This window comes from Triticum urartu, chromosome 2A (assembly GCF_056163025.1).
Source record: "Triticum urartu cultivar PI428250 chromosome 2A, HENAU_Tu73, whole genome shotgun sequence".
In the NCBI taxonomy this organism is placed as follows: Eukaryota; Viridiplantae; Streptophyta; class Magnoliopsida; order Poales; family Poaceae; genus Triticum; species Triticum urartu.
This window is the reverse complement of record NC_141874.1, coordinates 479,195,551-479,204,343: the sequence shown is the minus strand read 5'-3', so window position 1 is coordinate 479,204,343 and position 8,793 is coordinate 479,195,551.

Here is an 8,793-nt window from a genome sequence, read left to right as displayed (position 1 = left end):
TAATTAAATTCCTTGAAATCCAAAATAGTGGGTTCATTGCTATGTAAAGTTTTGACCTCTTCAATCCCACTTTTACAAATTTTTGCATCAAGATCTAAAAACTCTGAATCATTGGAACGCCTTCTGACTAAAGTTGACTCATCTCCAGTCCCATCTTTATCAAGATTCATATTGGCAAACAAAGATTTCATAGGAGACACACCAATCTCTTTTAGATCTTCATCATTATTATCGTGAAAACTAGAAGAACACTCCTTCACAAAGCAATCTTTTTTAGCACGCATCCTAGAGGTTCTTTCTTTGCACTCATCAATGGAAATTCTCATGGCTTTGAGAGACTCATTGATATCATGCTTAGGTGGAATAGATCTAAGTTTCAAAGAATAAACATCAAGAGAAATTCTATCCACGTTCCTAGCCAACTCATCAATCTTAAGCAATTTTTCTTCAAGCAAAGCATTGAAATTCTTTTGCGAATTCATAAATTCTTTAACACTAGTCTCAAAATCAGAGGGAATCTTATTAAAATTTCCATAAGAGTTGTTGTAGGAATTACCATAATTATTAGAGGAATTACTAGGAAATGGCCTATAATTAAAATTTCCTCTATACGTGTTGTTACCAAAATTGTTCCTACCAACAAAATTCACATCCATAGATTCATTATTATTCTCAATCAAAGTGGACAAAGGCATATCATTAGGATCAGAAGAAGCACTCTTATTAGTAAACAATTTCATAAGTTCATACATTTTTCCACTCAAAACATTAATCTCTTCAATCGCATGAACTTTTTTATTAGTAGATATTTTGGTGTGCCATTGAGAATAATTAACCATAATATCATGTAGGAGTTTAGTAGCTTATCCTAAAGTGATTTCCATAAAAGTGCCTCCCGCGGATGAATCTAAAAGATTTCTAGAAGCAAAATTCAATCTAGCATAAAAATTATGTATAATCATCCATAAATTCAAACCATGTGTAGGGCAATTACGTATCATTAATTTCATCCTCTCCCAAGCTTGTGCAACATGTTCATGATCAAGTTGCTTAAAGTTCATAATATCGTTTCTAAGAGAGATGATCTTAGCGGGAGGAAAATACTTAGAGATAAAAGCATCTTTGCACTTATTCCATGAATCAATACTATTTTTAGGCAAAGAAGAGAAACAAGTATTAGCACGATCTCTAAGCGAAAACGGAAATAGCTTCAATTTAACAATATCATTAACCACATCTTTCTTCTTTTGCATATCACATAAATCAACAAAGCTGTTTAGATGGGTAGCGGCATCTTCACTAGGAAGGCCCGCAAATTGATCTTTCATGACAAGTTCGGCAAAGCAGTATTAATTTCACAAGATTCAGCATCGGTAAGAGGAGCAATCGGAGTGCTAATAAAATCATTATTGTTGGTATTGGAAAAGTAGCATAATTTAGGATTATCTTGAGCCATCGTGACAAACTATCAATCCAACAAACAGTCACACAAGAGGCAAGCGAAAGAAGGCGAACGGAAAAAGGGCGAATAGAAAAGAGGCGAATAAAACGACAAGGGTGAAGTGGGGGAGAGGAAAACGAGAGGCAAATGGCAAATAATGTAATGCGAGGGATAAGAGTTTGTGATGGGTACTTGGTATGTCTTGACTTGGCGTATATCTCCCCGTCAATGGTGCCAGAAATCCTTCTTGCTACCACTTGAGCATGAGTTGGTTTTCCCTTGAAGAGGAAAGGGTAATGCAACAAAGTAGCGTAAGTATTTCCCTCACTTTTTGAGAACCAAGGTATCAATCCAGTAGGAGACTACACGCAAGTCACCTAGTACCTGCACAAACAAATAAGAACCTCGCAACCAACGTGATAAAGGGGTTGTCAATCCCTTCATAGTCACTTACGAAAGTGAGATCTGATAGAGATAATAAGATAAATATTTTTGGTATTTTTGTTGTATAGATTGAAAAGTAAGGATTGCAAAATAAACGGTGACAGAAATAGCTAGTTGATGGGAAAATAATATAATGTAAAGTAGACCCGGGGGCCATAGGTTTCACTAGTGGCTTTTCTCAAGATAGCATATATTACGGTCGGTGAACAAATTACTGCCGAGCAATTGATAGAAAAGCGCATAGTTATGAGAATATCTAGGCATGATCATGAACATAGGCATCACGTCCGTGTCAAGTAGACCGAAACGATTATGCATCTACTACTATTACTCCACATGTCGACCACTATCCAGCATGCATCTAGAGTATTAAGATCATAAGAACAAAGCAACGCATTAGGCAAGATGACATGATGTAGAGGGATAAACTCAAGGAATATGATATAAACCCCATCTTTTTATCCTCGATGGCAACAATACAATACGTGCCTTGCTGCCTCTACTGTCTTTGGGAAAGGACACCACAAGATTGAACCCAAAGCTAGGCACTTCTCCCATCGCAAGAAAGATCAATCTAGTAGGCCAAACCAAACTGATAATTCGAAGAGACTTGCAAAGATATCAAATCATGCATATAAGAATTCAGAGAAGAATCAAATATTATTCATAGATAATCTTAATCATAAACTGTAACATCTCAATTTCCTAAATTAGGATGTTATTAGATCATTCATATGCATCTCATATTTTCCATGCATTATTTGTCTTTCTTCAATATTCGAATCATTATGCAACTAAAGGCAATTTATTGGAGCGGAGATAACATGACTTCTCCCCTGTTTTAAAAATGTTCATAATGTCCAGAATATTATTTCCAGTGCATCTACTTTGTTTTGGTATTTTTTCGAATTCCCAAATTATTTTATTTCTGGGTTTTATTGTTGTTTGAGTGACCTATTGCATCAAAAGGATTTTACAAAATTGCATTAGTTGTGGAACTAGTGTTCCCTTAGTTTATATTGATAGGGCTATTTTTACTGTGTGTCTAGGTATTTTTTATTTAGATTTGATATTGTGTATTCTATTTTATTTATTTTGCTACTGTGGTTGTGTTTTAAAAAAAGAAATGCAGCGCATAGCACACTGCGCGGCCCAGCAGCCAGTCCCGTGGCCCAGCCTGCTCCCCTTGCCCGGCCCACTTCCCGTGAAGCGGTACGCGGCAGCCAGCAGCGCCACGCCCGATCCGCCGTCGCCTCGGGCCACTGACCGGGGGGGACCCGCACCTGACCCGCACCCAACCGCACCGCTGCACCCGACCCGCATCGCCCCTCGCCTCCCGTCGCTGACTAGCGGGACCCGCGCCACCCCACTCTTCTTCCCTGAGTCGGCCGCACGTGCAACCGCACACGCGGACCCGAGTGCGAGCCTGAGTCGAACTCGAGCACCGGGCCACCCCGCGCACGCCCGAGACGTCTAAGGCGAGCCCACGCCCTTGAGGAACCCCCGAACCCCTGCCACGTTCTTCCTCGTTGCCGCATGCATCGGTTAGGGCGAAACCGATCTCGCTCGAAGCTCCGTCGTCTACCGCCGTTCACCGAGCGGTTGCGCCACTGTAAGAGCCCGCCGAGCTTCACCTCCTGCACCCTTCAATTTCCCTCTCAATGATGCACCCGCCTGACATCTCCTTGTTGCCAGACACGCAGCATAGGGAGAGGAACGAGCTGACCTGCCGCCGCTAGAGCATCCGCGGTTCACGTCGCCGCCCCCGCCTACTGACAGAGCTTTGCCGCCGTCCGATACCACCACCGCCTCTGCCACTCACCACTGCACCCACCCATACCTTCGCCTTCGCTAGAGAGCCACCGCAGCAGCGCCGCCGCCTACGCCCGAAGCCGCCATCGTCTTCCTCTGTTTTCCGGTGAGCACGCACACGCATGAGTTTTTTGGCCAATTATGCATTGCCACGTGGCACATCGCTACATGACTTCGCTACAGCGCCCACACATTTTCTGTTGTTTTCTGTTTTCTTCTCCAGATTTCAGCCAAAACTTCTAATAGCTATATCTTTTAGCATATATATCTAATTTAGGTAATTCTTTTTCCTGTGGACTCACAAAAATCAGCACATTATCACAGTACCAACTTTGCACATGTTTACACAATTTAAATTTGATTATGTTTGAATTTGAATTAAACCTTCCAGAGGACGTAACTTTCAAACCGTTCATCAGAATCGATTATTTCTTTTTGCGTTGTGACCATAGTGCATTTAGGTGTTGTTGAGTTTTAAAAATGGTTTTCTTGCTGTTGTTTTTGTTTCGGTTCTTTTCGTGTTCCGGTGATTGATTTGTTGAATTGTGTTAAACGTGTAGATTGTCCGGAGTGCGACGCAAGCTATTGTCAGGAGTGTGACTTTCTGAACCAAAACCAAGGCAAGTTACATGTTGATCATCCTTTACCTATTGTTTTCTATGCATGTAGTTATATCACACTATGAATATATGCATGTATAGGATTATTATAATATTTTGCTATATTGTTGAGCTATCTACCATCATTGCAGATCGTGGTAGTTGTAGTTTTGCTATGCTTTGTAGACGGGGATTCGTTCGAGTATTCATTGAGCTTATGTGAGGATTATATATTTAACAAATTGAGTAGTAACTCAGGATTTAACTCACCTCTGGGCGGAAGTGGTATTGCTTGGTGTTGAGGGAAGGCATCGTGGGGTCTTGCACCTTTTCTAAGGCCATGCGCCCATGAGAGTGCACCCTAAGTGGAATGCCGCCCAGGTTCAAAAAGATCAGACAGACTTAGTGACTAGTAGCTTCCATGTGCGACCACTAGCTATATGGGCTCTGACTTAGTTGATCAGTTGTTGGAACCCTGGCCCAGACAGCATCGACAGGTGTAGCATATGTAGGTGGGATGTGGCCGTCAGGTGGTTAAGGGAACCTCTTCTGAAAGACTTCGTCTCAATCTTCGGATTGGGTCCAGTGGGTAAAGTGTACTAAACTCTACAGAGTATCAAAATTAATCATGATTATCCATGCCCCCAGTTATGGGCAAATCTGAGCCACTATGCCATTACAGTTGTTGGATGATCTTGACAGATGTGACACTTAATAATATTTGTGGGAAACTTAATAAAGGGTAGGTTGGAGTTGATTTTGCCAACTCAACCTTGTGTATATAATTGTAGTAATAAAAGAACTAAACGAAAATTGACTATTAGGTAGTTATTAGGATAAAATCAGCTTTCTACAAAAATAAACCCTCAAGCCTTCCTTTTGTTATACTATGCATATACATGTAGGTCTGCTCTATTATTACTCCTGTGTAACTTGCCAATACATTCAAAGTATTGACCTATATGGTTGCAACGTCTCATGTTGCAGGATATTCAGACGAAGAGTAAGGTACTGTTAGGGTCGCGAGTCTGCACTCAGCATCGCCAGTGGGCTATGATGGGACTCATCGTTATTTTCTGCTACTTTCCACTGTTTGATTGAATAAAGCTAGCCAAGTGCTATGCATATTGTTTTATTTTATACATTCTGGATCATACGTTGTAATAAATGATGCGCTTGCTATTCTGGTATTCATCTATACTGTGTGTGCTAGCGAGTTCGATCCAGGGACTAGCATGGTAAGCACAGAGACTCAAATCCTTCGAGGTTTGGTCGTTACAGATGGTATCAAAGCAGTGTGTTGACTGTAGGACGTGGCCCTAGAAAATGGATTACAAAAGCCATAGGAGTGAAAATTATTTTATAAACCAGCTATACTTCTTGCTGTTTATTAGTTAACCCCCTCAAGTATCTTGACTAGTTAAGTAGGAACTAGTGCTGAGACCACCATTCATGCTTGTTTTATATTGCAACATTATCGTGTTAGCGTATCTGTTTATGCCCACTTTCATGGTATGAAGATACTAGATTGTTTGCTTGATTGGTAGTTGTTTGTTAAATTGCTTAGTGTCAAAATTATTCGACTATATATGTATATATAATATTATTATATTGTTTGTTGTTTGTTGTTTGTTTTGTTGGTGTTATTCGTTGTTGTGTTTTGTTGGCTTGATCATATTATTCATATGGGTAGAATATATTTATATATACATAGTCTTTGGCCCTATTATATCTATAACTCATCTATTCTTGCCAACCAAAACCCTTAGTATGCCTATTAGAGTGAGTTCTCCGGGAGCTGAGATGATAGAAGGTGTTGGTTGTCATCAGTTGACTATGTATATTGGGAAACATGAGTTTCCTATGGATTTGATTATATTGAAGTCACAAGGTCTGGATATTATTTTGGGTATGGATTGGTTACAGTTGTATAAAGGTCGTATTGATTGTGCCAGTCGATCTATTACTCTCAGTGCACCAGGAGGGAAGAGGATCAAATATGTATGTAAGTGTAAGCATAATCAAGTGCGGGTGAACTCTCTTAAGGGGGGTAGCCTGGAAGAGGTGCCAGTTGTGAGGGATTGTCCAGATGTGTTTCCAGAGGAGTTGCCAGGTATGCCACCAGATAGAGATATTGAGTTTCATATTGATTTAATACCAGGCACTGGACCCATTGCAAAGAGACCATATAGAATGCCTCCTCAAGATTTGGAAGAATTGAAGAAGCAGATAAGAGAATTGCAGGCACAATGATTTATTGGCCCAAGTTCATCACCTTGGGGAGCTCCAATTTTGTTTGTGGAGAAGAAGGATGGAACCCTGAGGATGTGTGTTGATTATCGCTCTTTGAATGAGGTAACCATTAAGAATAAGTATCCTTTGCCTATGATAAATGATTTGTTTGGCCAGTTGGAGGGAGCTACTGTGATTTCTAAGATTGATCTTCGTTCTGGTTATCATCAATTGAAGATTCGTGAGCAAGATATTCCAAAGACTACTTTTACTACGAGGTATGGGTTTTATGGATATACTGTCATGTCATTTGGATTGACTAACACTCCTACATACTTCATGAATATGATGAACAAGGTGTTTATGGAGTTCTTGGATAAATTTGTGGTTGTTTTCATTGATGATATATTGGTGTTCTCCAATAATAAGCAAGAGCATGAGGTGCATCTCCGTTTGGTATTGGAGAAATTGAGGGAACATCAATTGTATGCCAAGTTCAGCAAATGTGAGTTTTGGCTGGATGAGGTAGCATTCCTTGGACATGTTGTGTCAGGTAATGGAGTTGCAGTTGATCCATCTAAGGTTGTTGCAGTTACAGAGTGGGAGACACCCACGACAGTTGGGGAGATTCACAGTTTTTTGGGCCTTGCAGGTTATTACAGGAGGTTTATTGAGAACTTCTCCAAGATTGCAAAGCCTATTACTGAATTGTTGAAGAAAGAGAAGAAATTTGTTTGGACTGATGAATGTGAAGCCAGTTTTCAAGAGTTGAAGCAGCGTTTGGTTACAGCACCAGTCTTAACTCTGCCGGATATACATAAGGACTTCCAGGTATATTGTGATGCTTCTCGTCAAGGACTTGGGAGTGTTTTGATGCAGGAAGGTAAAGTTGTTTCATATGCTTCACATCAACTTAAGAATCAATAATTATCCTACACATGATTTGGAGTTAGCCTCAATTATTATATTATTTTGCTGTATTGTTGAGCTATCTCCCGTCATTGCAGATCATGGTAGTTGTAGTTTTGCTATGCTTTGTAGACGGGGATTCGTTCGAGTATTCATTGAGCTTATGTGAGGATTATATATTTAACAAATTGAGTAGTAACTCAGGATTTAACTCACCTCTGGGCGGAAGTGGTATTGCTTGGTGTTGAGGGAAGGCATCATGTGGTCTTGCACCTTTTCTAAGGCCACGCGCCCATGAGAGTGCACCCTAAGTGGAATGCCGCCCAGGTTCAAAAAGATCAGACAGACTTAGTGACTAGTAGCTTCCATGTGCGGCCACTGGCTATATGGGCTCTGGCTTAGTTGATCAGTTGTTGGAACCCTGGCCCAGACAGTGTCGACAGATGTAGCATATGTAGGTGGGATGTGGCCGTCAGGTGGTTAAGGGAACCTCTTCTGAAAGACTTCATCTCAATCTTCGGATTGGGTCCAGTGGGTAAAGCGTACTAAACTCTGTAGAGTATCAAAACTAATCATGATTAGTCGTGCCCCCGGTTATGGGAAAATCTAAGCCACTATGCCATTACAGTTGTTGGATGATCTTGATAGATGTGACACTTAATAATATTTGTGGGAAACTTAATAAAGGGTAGGTTGGATTTGATTTTGCTAACTCAACCTTGTGTATATAATTTTAGTAATAAAAGAACTAAATGAAAATTTGACTATTAGGTAGTTATTCGGATAAAATCAGCTTTCTGCAAAAATAAACCCTCAAGCCTTCCTTTTGTTATACTATGCATATACATGTAGGTCTGCTTTATTAATACTCATGTGTAACTTGCCAATACATTCAAAGTATTGACCTATATGGCTGCAACGTCTCATGTTGCAGGATATTCAGACGAAGAGTAAGGTACCGTTAGGGTCGCGAGTCTGCACTCACCATCACCAGTAAATGATGCACTTGCTATTCTGGTATTCATCTATATTGTGTGTGCTAGCGAGTTCGATCCAGGGACTAGCACGGTAAGCATAGAGACTCAAATCCTTCGAGGTTTGGTCGTTACATAAACCCACAATTCATCGGATCTCGTCAAACACACAGCAAAAAGAATTACATTGAATAGATCTCCAAGAACATCGAGGAGAACTTTGTATTGAGATCCAAAGAGAGAGAAGAAGCCATCTAGCTAATAACTATGGACTCGAAGGTCTATGGTAAACTACTCACACATCATCGGAGAGGCTATGGTGTTGATGTAGAAGCCCTCAGTGATCAAATCCCCCTCCGGCAGATTGCCGGAAAAGGTCCCT